Source organism: Phoenix dactylifera, chromosome 11, assembly GCF_009389715.1.
Source record: "Phoenix dactylifera cultivar Barhee BC4 chromosome 11, palm_55x_up_171113_PBpolish2nd_filt_p, whole genome shotgun sequence".
NCBI classification, from domain to species: domain Eukaryota; kingdom Viridiplantae; phylum Streptophyta; class Magnoliopsida; order Arecales; family Arecaceae; genus Phoenix; species Phoenix dactylifera.
The window spans coordinates 14046585-14059433 of record NC_052402.1 but is presented as its reverse complement, the minus strand read 5'-3'; the positions used below and the strand labels follow the sequence as shown (position 1 = coordinate 14059433).

General features: G+C 44.9%; 1 long non-coding RNA gene across 1 annotated transcript; it reads right to left on the bottom strand.

Annotated features, from left to right (window-relative positions):
* Positions 1-6310: 6310 nt before the first annotated feature.
* On the bottom strand, positions 6311-7293 carry LOC120112591. Its single transcript, XR_005514170.1, has 4 exons — positions 7170-7293; positions 6934-7064; positions 6525-6810; positions 6311-6390 (listed from the first exon to the last, which is right to left on the bottom strand). It is a non-coding gene; the product is annotated as an uncharacterized LOC120112591 (long non-coding RNA).
* Between the last annotated feature and the right edge of the window lie 5556 nt (positions 7294-12849).

Here is a 12849-nt window from a genome sequence, read left to right as displayed (position 1 = left end):
GGCAATGGCAAATAGTGAAATAGGGAAATCGCGATTCGGCAAGGGGCAAGGGCTATTGCCTTCTGGAATTCGGGCTTGGTTCGGGCTGGCACTGGGCTCGAGCTTGGTCCGGGCCCGGGCCGGGCCAATGGGAAACCCGAGCCCGGCCCGATAAAAATTTGGGTTTAAGTTTCCAGCCCGAGCCTGGCCCGATAAAAATTTGGGTTTCATTTTCTAGCCCATAGCCCGGCCCGCGGGCGGCCCGACCCGATGGGCTTCGGGCCGGCCCGAGCCCACTTCCAGCCCTAGCTTTGTCTGAGAATGCAAATTCTGATTGGCCCCAATCTGATTCTTTATTGAAAATCGAAAAGGAGAAAAAACGGATGGGTCCTTAATTCCCACCTTCTCCGCCCTTTTATTTATGAAAAGAAACAACAAAAAGGTGAAAATTTGAATACAATTTTCATCGTATGGTTACCCTCAATGAAAGGGAATTAATTTATGATCTGCAATACATGACTATCAAAGAGATCATGTTTGTCTAGGCGAGGCAAGCAATATCCGGAATGACTTCATGAAGCTTCTTCCCTTTGGCAATGAGGCAGTAGGAAGTAGCCTGATTTTGCCTGGCCACTGATGTGATGCCAACATTATCCAAAATAATGTCAGTGCAAGGAACTTTCTCATTGCATGCAAACTTGATGGCCGTATCTGTTGTTGAAGTCCCATGTACATCAACAAATCGAACATCGCTCACTTCCACAGTTGATGTCTGAAATTCGAACATGACAGCAGAAAAAGGACAAATAAGAGAATGGAACACACTTGCGCACCAATATTTTTCACAATAGCCAATATTAAAAATTATTAGTTTAATCACCAATCTATAAAGCTACTCATGTCTTAAATAGATTGGTTAACATCGTAGCTGCCCTACCATGTCTTCTCAATAACTCAAAAAGCTCATTGACGTAAGAAGTTAATCGATGGGTAAAAGTAATTCGTTACCGAATTTTTGCAGTGCGCGCCGGGACAATAAAACTGGTCTATAACTATGGGGCTCCCGACTGAAGTAAAATTGATGTGCTCGAATAAGATCCCTCTAGCATGACCGGACCCTCCCCGCACAACACAGAAGCGAACAAATATAGTCATGAATACTTCTTCCTTTTGGAGGAATGCTGATGAATTCCAATTGTTTCATTTAAATTGATCGTTTCTCTTTCTTAATGTTGTGGATTCAGATTAAGTTTAGGTGCACACCTGCCATGTCTGAACCCTCAGACCACCATCCGATTGATAGAAACTGCCGTTCGAGACATGTACATCCTCAACTATCACACTTGAGCCGTTCCCTGCGGAGCTTCCAATGCTGTACATGAAGTGAGAGATATGGTCAAGACCATTGAACTTGCTCTCAGTACATCAGTACGTAGGAAACTGAAACTGACCTTATGCCACGCCCACACTACAAGAAAAAGAAGCTTTGGCGACGCTTTTTAAGGTCCTTATCGACGCTTATAAGCGTCGGCTATTTCTTCCTAACGCTTTCCAAAGCGTCGCTAAAGCGTCGGCTATGTAAGAGTGGGAAAAATATTTGCCGACGCTTTTCAAATGCATCGCTAAGCTAAATAGTCATAGAGAAAAGCGTAGTTCCCCAGCAAAGCTCATAGCAACGAACAATCAATCATGGAGAAAAGGGAGAAAAAGAAAAACAGAGAGAAGGGAGAGAGGGAAGGCCCTTTTAAATCCGTCCAGATCAGCCCCCCAGCGGCCATTCCCAATCTCCTCTTTCACCTTCCTCCTCCTCCTCCGGAGAGAGATCATGGAGACGGCATCGTCGACGACGCTGCTCACGGAGGCGTTCCAGGGGGCTCGGGACGACATCCGGAGCAGATGGGGCTGATGTGGCAGCAGATCAAGGCGCCGGTCATCGTCCCGCTGCTCCGCCTCGCGGTGTTCCTCTGCCTGGCCATGTCGCTGATGCTGTTTGTGGAGAAGGTCTACATGGCTGTCGTCATTGTCATCGTCAAGCTCTTCGGGAAGCGCCCCGAGAAGCGCTACAAGTGGGAGCCAATGCGGGACGACCTCGAGCTTGGCAACTCCGCCTATCCCATGGTCCTCGTACAGATCCCCATGTACAACGAAAAAGAGGTCCTTCCCCGCCTTCTCTCTCCCCCCAACCCCCAATCGCTTTCCGCCTTCCCTCCCTTCCCTTCAACGAACCCGTCTTCTTTCTTTCTTACCTCCGCCCTCCTAATTCCCCACCACCACTTGTTGATCCGCCGATGTGGGGCTAAATCGAGGACCTAATTAGTTCTACCCTTCTCTTGATCTCTGGATCCTTTTGGGGAGGTCAGGATGGGATCTTTTCTCCTGCTCTTGTTCTATTATCCCGAGAGGAGAGGAAGGGAGGAAGGGCAACGGGTCAAACGCGTCTTTTATCATTCAACTGGTTTTATTTAACTGAGATCAAGAAAGAGCAATGAAGAGAGGAGGGGAGGGGGGTGCGGCCTCTGACGACGCATTGGCCTCCGACGACGCTTTCAAAAGCGTCGGTCTTTTTATTATTTTTCGACGACGCTATATTGTAACCACTGATTCACCCTCTAGCCTTAAGTACAGCGTCTGCACCGAATCACCGGGAATGATGAAAGCCACGGCTTATTGGGGGTCCGGGTAGCAGAACCAACAGAGAGCCAAGGAATCGAAGAACCGTCGGTTGTCCGAGAAATTTGTTATGCTACATCATTATCTATACACTATGTCATCATCTAGGTGCCACACCGTCACCAAAGTATAGTTAATTTTTATTTTTATTAAAAAAAAAGCCAAAAGCGGCCGTAACAGTTGAGTCTTTCCTCATCTCCCTTTATATCTCCCTTTGATATAAAGGGAGATGAGGAAATGTTCCGTTCGGTCCTCTTCCCCACCTTGAGGGCAACTAAACTCCGAGTTTATCAGTTTCTTGGAGAGGGGGATTTCGAGTGAAAATACCTCATTCAATAGCTGGCCGTCAACATCCTTCCTCCCACCGGAAAAGGGTGTTTTTTTCTTTTCATACCAAAAAATCTTGACCCCAATACCAAATGTACTGAAGGGTGATTGTATGAGCGCTAACTCTTCGTTCAACTTGGCATGTGGACTGAAGCCGTCGAGAAGTGCGGGCGTCTGGGTCCGAGGTGGGAGATGCAGCTGGCGATAGACTTTCCAATCTCAGATGCTTCGGGCGGTTCCTTACTCCCATCTGAGAGAGAGACGGCATTTCTTTCATATTCAAGGTGGGCTGCTTTTTAGAAGTTCGGCCCGATTTTCTATTTTTGACTAAAAAAGGGGGGGAGGGATTGACCTTTCTAATGCATATTCTGTCGTACCGGCATGGCCCCACTGATTTGTTTTCGATCGTGCGCCTAGGAAGTCTATAGACGGATGCTAAATTTGATGTGATCGGCGCCAGACCCCTTCACTTTCTTCCACTCTTCCTGTAACTTGGCTAGCTGCTCCCCTTGTTCCTTCAACCAATTTTCAACCAGAGCCTATTCTTTCAATTGTGCAATCAGTTCCTCATCTAGCAGAAACTAATCGAGCTCCGTCTGATCTCCCAGAAGCGGAAGCTGAATCAGTTGCAGGCTATAATGTAGAATATGCGCGGGATGCGATCCTTAATAGTTCACTGTTGGCGGAAGCCAATGTCCCGGGGGACTATTCCATAAGAGAAGAGGACAATTCCTTATTTATGTCAAATAAATATGAAAATTTATATTAAAGTTCTGTAATGTAATTTATATTCCTTATTTATGTCAAATTTCTTTAATATTAAATTTATATTAAAGTTCTGTAATTTCATATGACATATCAAAATTCCTGCACAGCTAACTATGATAAGAGAAATTTGACGATTCGAGGCGTCAGCAAAACACTGCCGTCTGTTCCAAAAACGAAACCCCTGCTCTTTAAACCACCAACAGGTACTATTCCGACAACACTGAAAAAGGGCTCTCTCCCTCTCAGTTGGTCAGTACCTTAAACTAGGCACTGACTGACTGCATCAATCATCGCTCAGTGAGCTATTAATTGCCGCCAATAGCGCTTCGCTTGCATGCAAGGCGGCGCGCCAGGTAGACACGCGCGGGCGAAGGAGATGCATTTTTAGTACTGGTGGTACGTATAAGAGCCCAATGAAAGGCAAGGTGCCTTGTCTGATTCCAACGGACCTCGGGTTCGGTAAACGCTTCCACGATTCTATCGTGAATGCCCCTTGGTGAACGCATGGAAAAATACATTTTTGTTACCACGAGATGTATTGGCTGCTGCGGATCATTTGATCGGAATGAAATTTTAAACCAAGAACGGAAACAGAAGCCTTTCGACTCACTCTCGTATGGCTCGCCCTCGAGCCCTGGGCGGGTCGGCCGGGTCTTTCCCTGTTGTTCTGTTCCCGCCGTTCTTTAGTGGAAGCATGGAAAAATGGTTTATTTGAAAGCCCTCTTTTAGCCACTTAACACGAGAATTTCTGCGAAGATTGATTCTTGAAGAAAAGCTTTATCTAGGTTCTGATTTGCTAAGTCAAGGGCAGTCTTTTTGTCAGAAGTCCAAGATAGTTCTAGCCCAACTTGAGATTTCAGAACCTCATCCTCAGCTCGCCTGATGTTCTGAAACAAGTCACCAAAAACCTCCCGGACCCATAGGAGGTAGATAGGAGGAGGGTCTGTGAATGCGGTAGACGGTAGACCTCTCGAAGACTCGGCTTTCAAAATGCCAGTCGAGCTGAGATAGCTTTATTGATATTTGGAATTTTAAGAGAACGTGAAGTCTAAGATCATCGAAGGTGGGGCAAAAGCGTCGGCCTCTTTATTATTTTTTGACTTCGTCTTAGCCCACGAAGCGTCGGCTATTGCCGACGCTTTTTTAAACCGTCAGACAAATTGTATCACAAGCGGGTCGGCAAAAAAAGTCAGTAAAACCCACTTTTCTTGTAGTGCGAGGGTCGCATGCGATCCCGGTTATGTTCACGTCTGAAGATCTTGATGTAAGCGGAGGAAGGTAAGAGCTTCCACCAAATTATTAAAAAGAACAAAAAAAAATGTTCACAACAGGAGGCAAAAGAGAAAATATAGAGTGATACAAGAACAAAGTTTAAACTCCATTTAGAGGCTTTGGATATATTCTTTCTCATTGCTCTTTATCAAAGCTCTTTATAAAGATGGTGTCATTGCTTTTATTATGGTTTCATAGGCATGCGGTCATTTTTTTTCTTTTTCTTTCTTTTTTACCATGATGGCGAACTTTTTTATTATTGCAGCACTATTGGAGGCACCAATTATGTTTAAACTTAAACCAACAAACTAGCAAAAGGTTGATCTTTTCTTAGTGCTTAGTGCATGATACCATGATTATATGATGTGTTGGTGGGATTTTCTTTTATTATGGTTTCATATGCATATAGTTGTTCTTTTTATCTCTTTATATCCAACCATCAAGGTGTCAATTATGTTTAAACTTAAATTAACAAACTAGCAAATGGCCGACCTTTTCTTAGAGCTCAGTGCATGATGCTACATGATACTATGATTATATAATGAATTGATTTGAACTAGAAGCATTTGTGCTTGATGGACTTGACATTGAGGTGGCGACATAGGTACTTTTTTTATAGAGACAATATTAAAATTTGGGTCGCGATCTAGGTGATCCAACTTTGGATAGCATAATTACGTAAGTGTTCTTTTACATTATTGTCGCCGTCAGCTTTATATTGCAATATAATAATTCTATTATAATATATTTATTATATTATTATAATACTATTATATTATAATATCATTATAATGCTAGTATAATATTATTATATTATTATAATATAAAAATACTATAAAATTGTTATAATTTTAATAATATATTTATTAAATAAATAATTTAATAATTTTTATTTTATTTAAGAATATTTTATAATAATAGATTTTGATAGTATCAATAGTTAACCAATTGAAAATATTATATATGCAAATTATATTTTGATACTGACTTTCTCAATTTGGTTGTATAACAGATTTAAAGTTGCGTAGCACTTCAAAAATGTAGTTATCAAATAGTAGATAACTTTTTATAAGAAGCTAATTTGCACAAGTTTTACTGCTCAAAACTTTACAGATGAAAACTCTACTAAATGTGACTTAAGTAGCTACCATGCCGTAGCAATTAGTACTCCCCCATAGTATAGGTGAAAGAGAATTCAAACCATGCCAAGGGAGGGCCTAGTCTATTATGACCTCCACCATTTTGGCCTTAATGTTTCTATGGCTCTGCTCTCATTTGAAGTTTTTTTATTTGATATTAATGCTTCTTGAGCTCTGACAGTCCTCTCCATGTTCACTTGTAGCTTGCTTTCCTTAAATAAATATGGGTTGGTTCCTGCATTCATGAAGTAGAGGAAGCTACTTATATTTTTCTATATATCCGGCTGGCATCTTAAGCAATTGTAGGATTTCTTTAGAAATAAATAAAATAGAGGAATTGTTCTCCATTCGTTTCGTCTTTAGGGATACCTGGAGATTGAAGAAGATCCATAAAAAATTCAGGTTGGGTTGGGACATTTTAATTGTTGCCATCAGTCGGGCTGTCTTCCGGAGACGCCCGCGATGGTCAAATCCGCACAGCGTAAATACCAAATGCCTGTCATAAGAACAATGATTAATCTGGCAATTACGAGACACCACAAAAAAAGGTGGGATTCCTAATTATCAAATATACAACTTGCCTTTGATAGAAAACAAACTAAACAAAACAACTTCTCTTTTTCGAAAGTATTATGGAAGGCACGTCATCACATTTCTGCAATAAAAGTTAGACAGAGGGGAAATATCAGGCTATAAGCTTTGAAGGGGGGAAAAATGAGGAGATATATACACACTAGAAAGAGAAAAGGTTACCACATTTTTCTTCTTGCAGTCTCACCCGACGGAACCTCGGTCGTCAATCTGGCCATTACCATCGACGGTGAAAGCAGTGATGCCTCTGAATGTGATCCAACTAGTGGTATTTTGGGAGGTCCACAATTTGTCAGGTGCCACAACATTTCCTTCGACCTGCGAGAAAACTTTCCTCATGTCAAAAAATTAAGAAAAGCCAACTCCCGTTGCCAGCTCTATTGAAATCCTTGCCCAATGTCTTCAGTTAAATGTATATTATACCCGAACATGGACGCTGGCGTAAAGACAGGGGCCTTCGAATGTCAATGGGCTCAACAAGAACGTCTTTCCGGAAGGGATGAGAATTGTTGGCCACCCAGTGCTAAATATGCAGGCAATCGTCCATGTAAGAAAAATGATAGATGGAGAGAAGGAAGAACTTATCAGTTGAGGCGTGATTTCACTGTCCTTAAGAATAGATCACGCCCCTCGAAGAATAAATCTCGGTGTAGCAGGTAATGGCGGCCTATCCTCTAGGATACAACAACTGGATCACTCCAAGCGCACACTCGCAGATGCAGTGATCTTGTCGAACAGCCCAGAAGCGCTCAGAACAGAGGAGAGTATCCTCTCGGAAACAGAACAGAGGAGAGTATCCTCTCGAGAACAGAACAGAGGAGAGTACCCGCGGGGGGGGGGGGGGGGGGGGGGGGGGGGGGGGGGGAGGGGGGGGGTGGTGGCAATTTTGGCTTGGACCTCCATTGGGCTCATGCGCGCGCGGGCTACTTTCTTTCTTTGCTTTACCAAGTTAAAAGGTTGAATACTATATAAAGATCTTTTGAGTTTTGTTCCTTTCCAATGTGGGACTAAAAGAAAGTACACTAGACAAAAAGACAAAAGACAAAGAAGGGCAGACTCTTTGAAATATTCCAACAATCCCCCACATATTTTAAAATTCAATAATAAGTTAACGAGCGCGAGAGTTCAATGCATCAAATTGGTGTCTTTGAGACTATGAACCATTTTTTTTAGGACTAGTAAGTATGACTTACAGAACTTTTGGTGAAACATGAAATTTCTATGAACCAAAAGTCCTTTATGTAAATCAGTGACTCATAGCCCACATTGACCTCTCAAGTTCTGGACTTGTTCTAAACGGGTTGGTGCAAATAGGCCATGCACCTTACCTGGATATTCATGAGTGCTTTAGAGAACTGCCTAATTCTCATAGGAAGCGGCCCCACTTCCACACCCATATAGGTGGATCCATCAAGTGTGTACTGCAGGTATACACACCATCCTAAAGGACTATGGTATCCATTAAGAGCTTTACCTCATCCTTATCTACTACAGTTTGCACTATCTACACCATAGGGATGAATTTTCAAAATTAAATACGATAGTGTACTCACAGTCAACTAGCGACTTGTTATTACCCATATGAACATGCTTCATGGGATCTCCAATCACACATGTTGGGTTTCTGTCGTTATTGACTTTGATATAGGCATTAGTCCCATCCCCCTCGATGTTTCACTCACTAGTTTTCTACCTAGTGGTTTTGTCAAAGGATCGGCCAAATTCAACTCTGACTTTACAAACTCAAGAGATATAATCCCATCATCAAGCAGCTGCCTTACAATATTATGTCTCAACCTTATGTGTCTATTCTTTCCATTATAAACTTTATTCTTAGCTCGATATATAGCAGCTTGGTTATCACAAAGAATAGACACAGAAGGTGTTGGTTTATTCCATAATGGAATATCTCCCACAAGATTTCTAAGCCATTCAGCTTCAGAACCTGCCTTTTCTAAGGCAATTAGGGCTGGAAGTGGGCCGGGCCGGGCCGGGCCAAACCCCTACCCAAGCCCGGCCCGAAATTTTTTTCCGGGCTTCGGGTCGGGCCGGGCCCCGAATAATTTTAAAGGAATGAGGCCCGAGCCCGGCCCGAGCCCATTTGGGCCGGCCCGTTTGGGCCGGCCCGTTTGGGCAGGGTGCTCGGGCCATCGTCACCGATGGGCGGCCTTCGCTCTTCAGCCACCGCAGTTGCTTCCCAGTTAAGCCTTGGACCATCGATGACGATGGCCCGAGCACCCTGCCAACCCTTTCCAAATAGATTTATCAAATAGACTTCCAAGTACTGGATCTCTAATAAACCAATAAATCTGGAAGCAAGAACTATCTTAGACGATGGAAGTGCAGAACAAACAATGCTCAGTGATGGCACTAATGAAGAGGAAACCATGAATGGAGAAGTTGAAGATGCCAGTTCCTTGTCCAAAGTCCACCTTTCTGATTCTAATGATGGATCCACTGGAAGGGAAAATGATGCTGCAGAGGTTGATCAAAAAACCCTAACCTGAGAGCCGACTAGAGCCGATGCAGCTCAAGTGACGATCAATTTTGGCGGTGAGGGGGTGGAGCCTGAAGGAGAAGGGAGATGAGGGCGACGATCCGAGACGATTGGCACTCGGCGAGTCGGCGACGACGACGATCAGCGCCACAGAGGAAGGAGGAGAACAGCAAAATCGGAAGTAGGGAGCCTAACCTGAGAGCCGACGACGACGAGCCGACGACGACGAGCTGCCGACGACGAGCGGAGAAACCCTAGCACAGTAGCACTCGAAAACCACCGCCGACGAGCCTCCCCCGCTCTCGTCTCGCCTATGCACTCGACGAGCCGATGACGACGAGCCGCCGCCGCCGACGATGACGAGCCTCCACCGAACCGTAGACGACGACGACGACGGTCTCCTCCGGGCTGGCCCTCTGCAAATCCCCAAATCGGCAATGGCAAATAGTGAAATAGGGAAATCGCGATTCGGCAAGGGGCAAGGGCTATTGCCTTCTGGAATTCGGGCTTGGTTCGGGCTGGCACTGGGCTCGAGCTTGGTCCGGGCCCGGGCCGGGCCAATGGGAAACCCGAGCCCGGCCCGATAAAAATTTGGGTTTAAGTTTCCAGCCCGAGCCTGGCCCGATAAAAATTTGGGTTTCATTTTCTAGCCCATAGCCCGGCCCGCGGGCGGCCCGACCCGATGGGCTTCGGGCCGGCCCGAGCCCACTTCCAGCCCTAGCTTTGTCTGAGAATGCAAATTCTGATTGGCCCCAATCTGATTCTTTATTGAAAATCGAAAAGGAGAAAAAACGGATGGGTCCTTAATTCCCACCTTCTCCGCCCTTTTATTTATGAAAAGAAACAACAAAAAGGTGAAAATTTGAATACAATTTTCATCGTATGGTTACCCTCAATGAAAGGGAATTAATTTATGATCTGCAATACATGACTATCAAAGAGATCATGTTTGTCTAGGCGAGGCAAGCAATATCCGGAATGACTTCATGAAGCTTCTTCCCTTTGGCAATGAGGCAGTAGGAAGTAGCCTGATTTTGCCTGGCCACTGATGTGATGCCAACATTATCCAAAATAATGTCAGTGCAAGGAACTTTCTCATTGCATGCAAACTTGATGGCCGTATCTGTTGTTGAAGTCCCATGTACATCAACAAATCGAACATCGCTCACTTCCACAGTTGATGTCTGAAATTCGAACATGACAGCAGAAAAAGGACAAATAAGAGAATGGAACACACTTGCGCACCAATATTTTTCACAATAGCCAATATTAAAAATTATTAGTTTAATCACCAATCTATAAAGCTACTCATGTCTTAAATAGATTGGTTAACATCGTAGCTGCCCTACCATGTCTTCTCAATAACTCAAAAAGCTCATTGACGTAAGAAGTTAATCGATGGGTAAAAGTAATTCGTTACCGAATTTTTGCAGTGCGCGCCGGGACAATAAAACTGGTCTATAACTATGGGGCTCCCGACTGAAGTAAAATTGATGTGCTCGAATAAGATCCCTCTAGCATGACCGGACCCTCCCCGCACAACACAGAAGCGAACAAATATAGTCATGAATACTTCTTCCTTTTGGAGGAATGCTGATGAATTCCAATTGTTTCATTTAAATTGATCGTTTCTCTTTCTTAATGTTGTGGATTCAGATTAAGTTTAGGTGCACACCTGCCATGTCTGAACCCTCAGACCACCATCCGATTGATAGAAACTGCCGTTCGAGACATGTACATCCTCAACTATCACACTTGAGCCGTTCCCTGCGGAGCTTCCAATGCTGTACATGAAGTGAGAGATATGGTCAAGACCATTGAACTTGCTCTCAGTACATCAGTACGTAGGAAACTGAAACTGACCTTATGCCACGCCCACACTACAAGAAAAAGAAGCTTTGGCGACGCTTTTTAAGGTCCTTATCGACGCTTATAAGCGTCGGCTATTTCTTCCTAACGCTTTCCAAAGCGTCGCTAAAGCGTCGGCTATGTAAGAGTGGGAAAAATATTTGCCGACGCTTTTCAAATGCATCGCTAAGCTAAATAGTCATAGAGAAAAGCGTAGTTCCCCAGCAAAGCTCATAGCAACGAACAATCAATCATGGAGAAAAGGGAGAAAAAGAAAAACAAAGAGAAGGGAGAGAGGGAAGGCCCTTTTAAATCCGTCCAGATCAGCCCCCCAGCGGCCATTCCCAATCTCCTCTTTCACCTTCCTCCTCCTCCTCCGGAGAGAGATCATGGAGACGGCATCGTCGACGACGCTGCTCACGGAGGCGTTCCAGGGGGCTCGGGACGACATCCGGAGCAGATGGGGCTGATGTGGCAGCAGATCAAGGCGCCGGTCATCGTCCAGCTGCTCCGCCTCGCGGTGTTCCTCTGCCTGGCCATGTCGCTGATGCTGTTTGTGGAGAAGGTCTACATGGCTGTCGTCATTGTCATCGTCAAGCTCTTCGGGAAGCGCCCCGAGAAGCGCTACAAGTGGGAGCCAATGCGGGACGACCTCGAGCTTGGCAACTCCGCCTATCCCATGGTCCTCGTACAGATCCCCATGTACAACGAAAAAGAGGTCCTTCCCCGCCTTCTCTCTCCCCCCAACCCCCAATCGCTTTCCGCCTTCCCTCCCTTCCCTTCAACGAACCCGTCTTCTTTCTTTCTTACCTCCGCCCTCCTAATTCCCCACCACCACTTGTTGATCCGCCGATGTGGGGCTAAATCGAGGACCTAATTAGTTCTACCCTTCTCTTGATCTCTGGATCCTTTTGGGGAGGTCAGGATGGGATCTTTTCTCCTGCTCTTGTTCTATTATCCCGAGAGGAGAGGAAGGGAGGAAGGGCAACGGGTCAAACGCGTCTTTTATCATTCAACTGGTTTTATTTAACTGAGATCAAGAAAGAGCAATGAAGAGAGGAGGGGAGGGGGGTGCGGCCTCTGACGACGCATTGGCCTCCGACGACGCTTTCAAAAGCGTCGGTCTTTTTATTATTTTTCGACGACGCTATATTGTAACCACTGATTCACCCTCTAGCCTTAAGTACAGCGTCTGCACCGAATCATCGGGAATGATGAAAGCCACGGCTTATTGGGGGTCCGGGTAGCAGAACCAACAGAGGGCCAAGGAATCGAAGAACCGTCGGTTGTCCGAGAAATTTGTTATGCTACATCATTATCTATACACTATGTCATCATCTAGGTGCCACACCGTCACCAAAGTATAGTTAATTTTTATTTTTATTAAAAAAAAGCCAAAAGCGGCCGTAACAGTTGAGTCTTTCCTCATCTCCCTTTATATCTCCCTTTGATATAAAGGGAGATGAGGAAATGTTCCGTTCGGTCCTCTTCCCCACCTTGAGGGCAACTAAACTCCGAGTTTATCAGTTTCTTGGAGAGGGGGATTTCGAGTGAAAATACCTCATTCAATAGCTGGCCGTCAACATCCTTCCTCCCGCCGGAAAAGGGTGTTTTTTTCTTTTCATACCAAAAAATCTTGACCCCAATACCAAATGTACTGAAGGGTGATTGTATGAGCGCTAACTCTTCGTTCAACTTGGCATGTGGACTGAAGCCGTCGAGAAGTGCGGGCGTCTGGGTCCGAGGTGGGAGATGCAG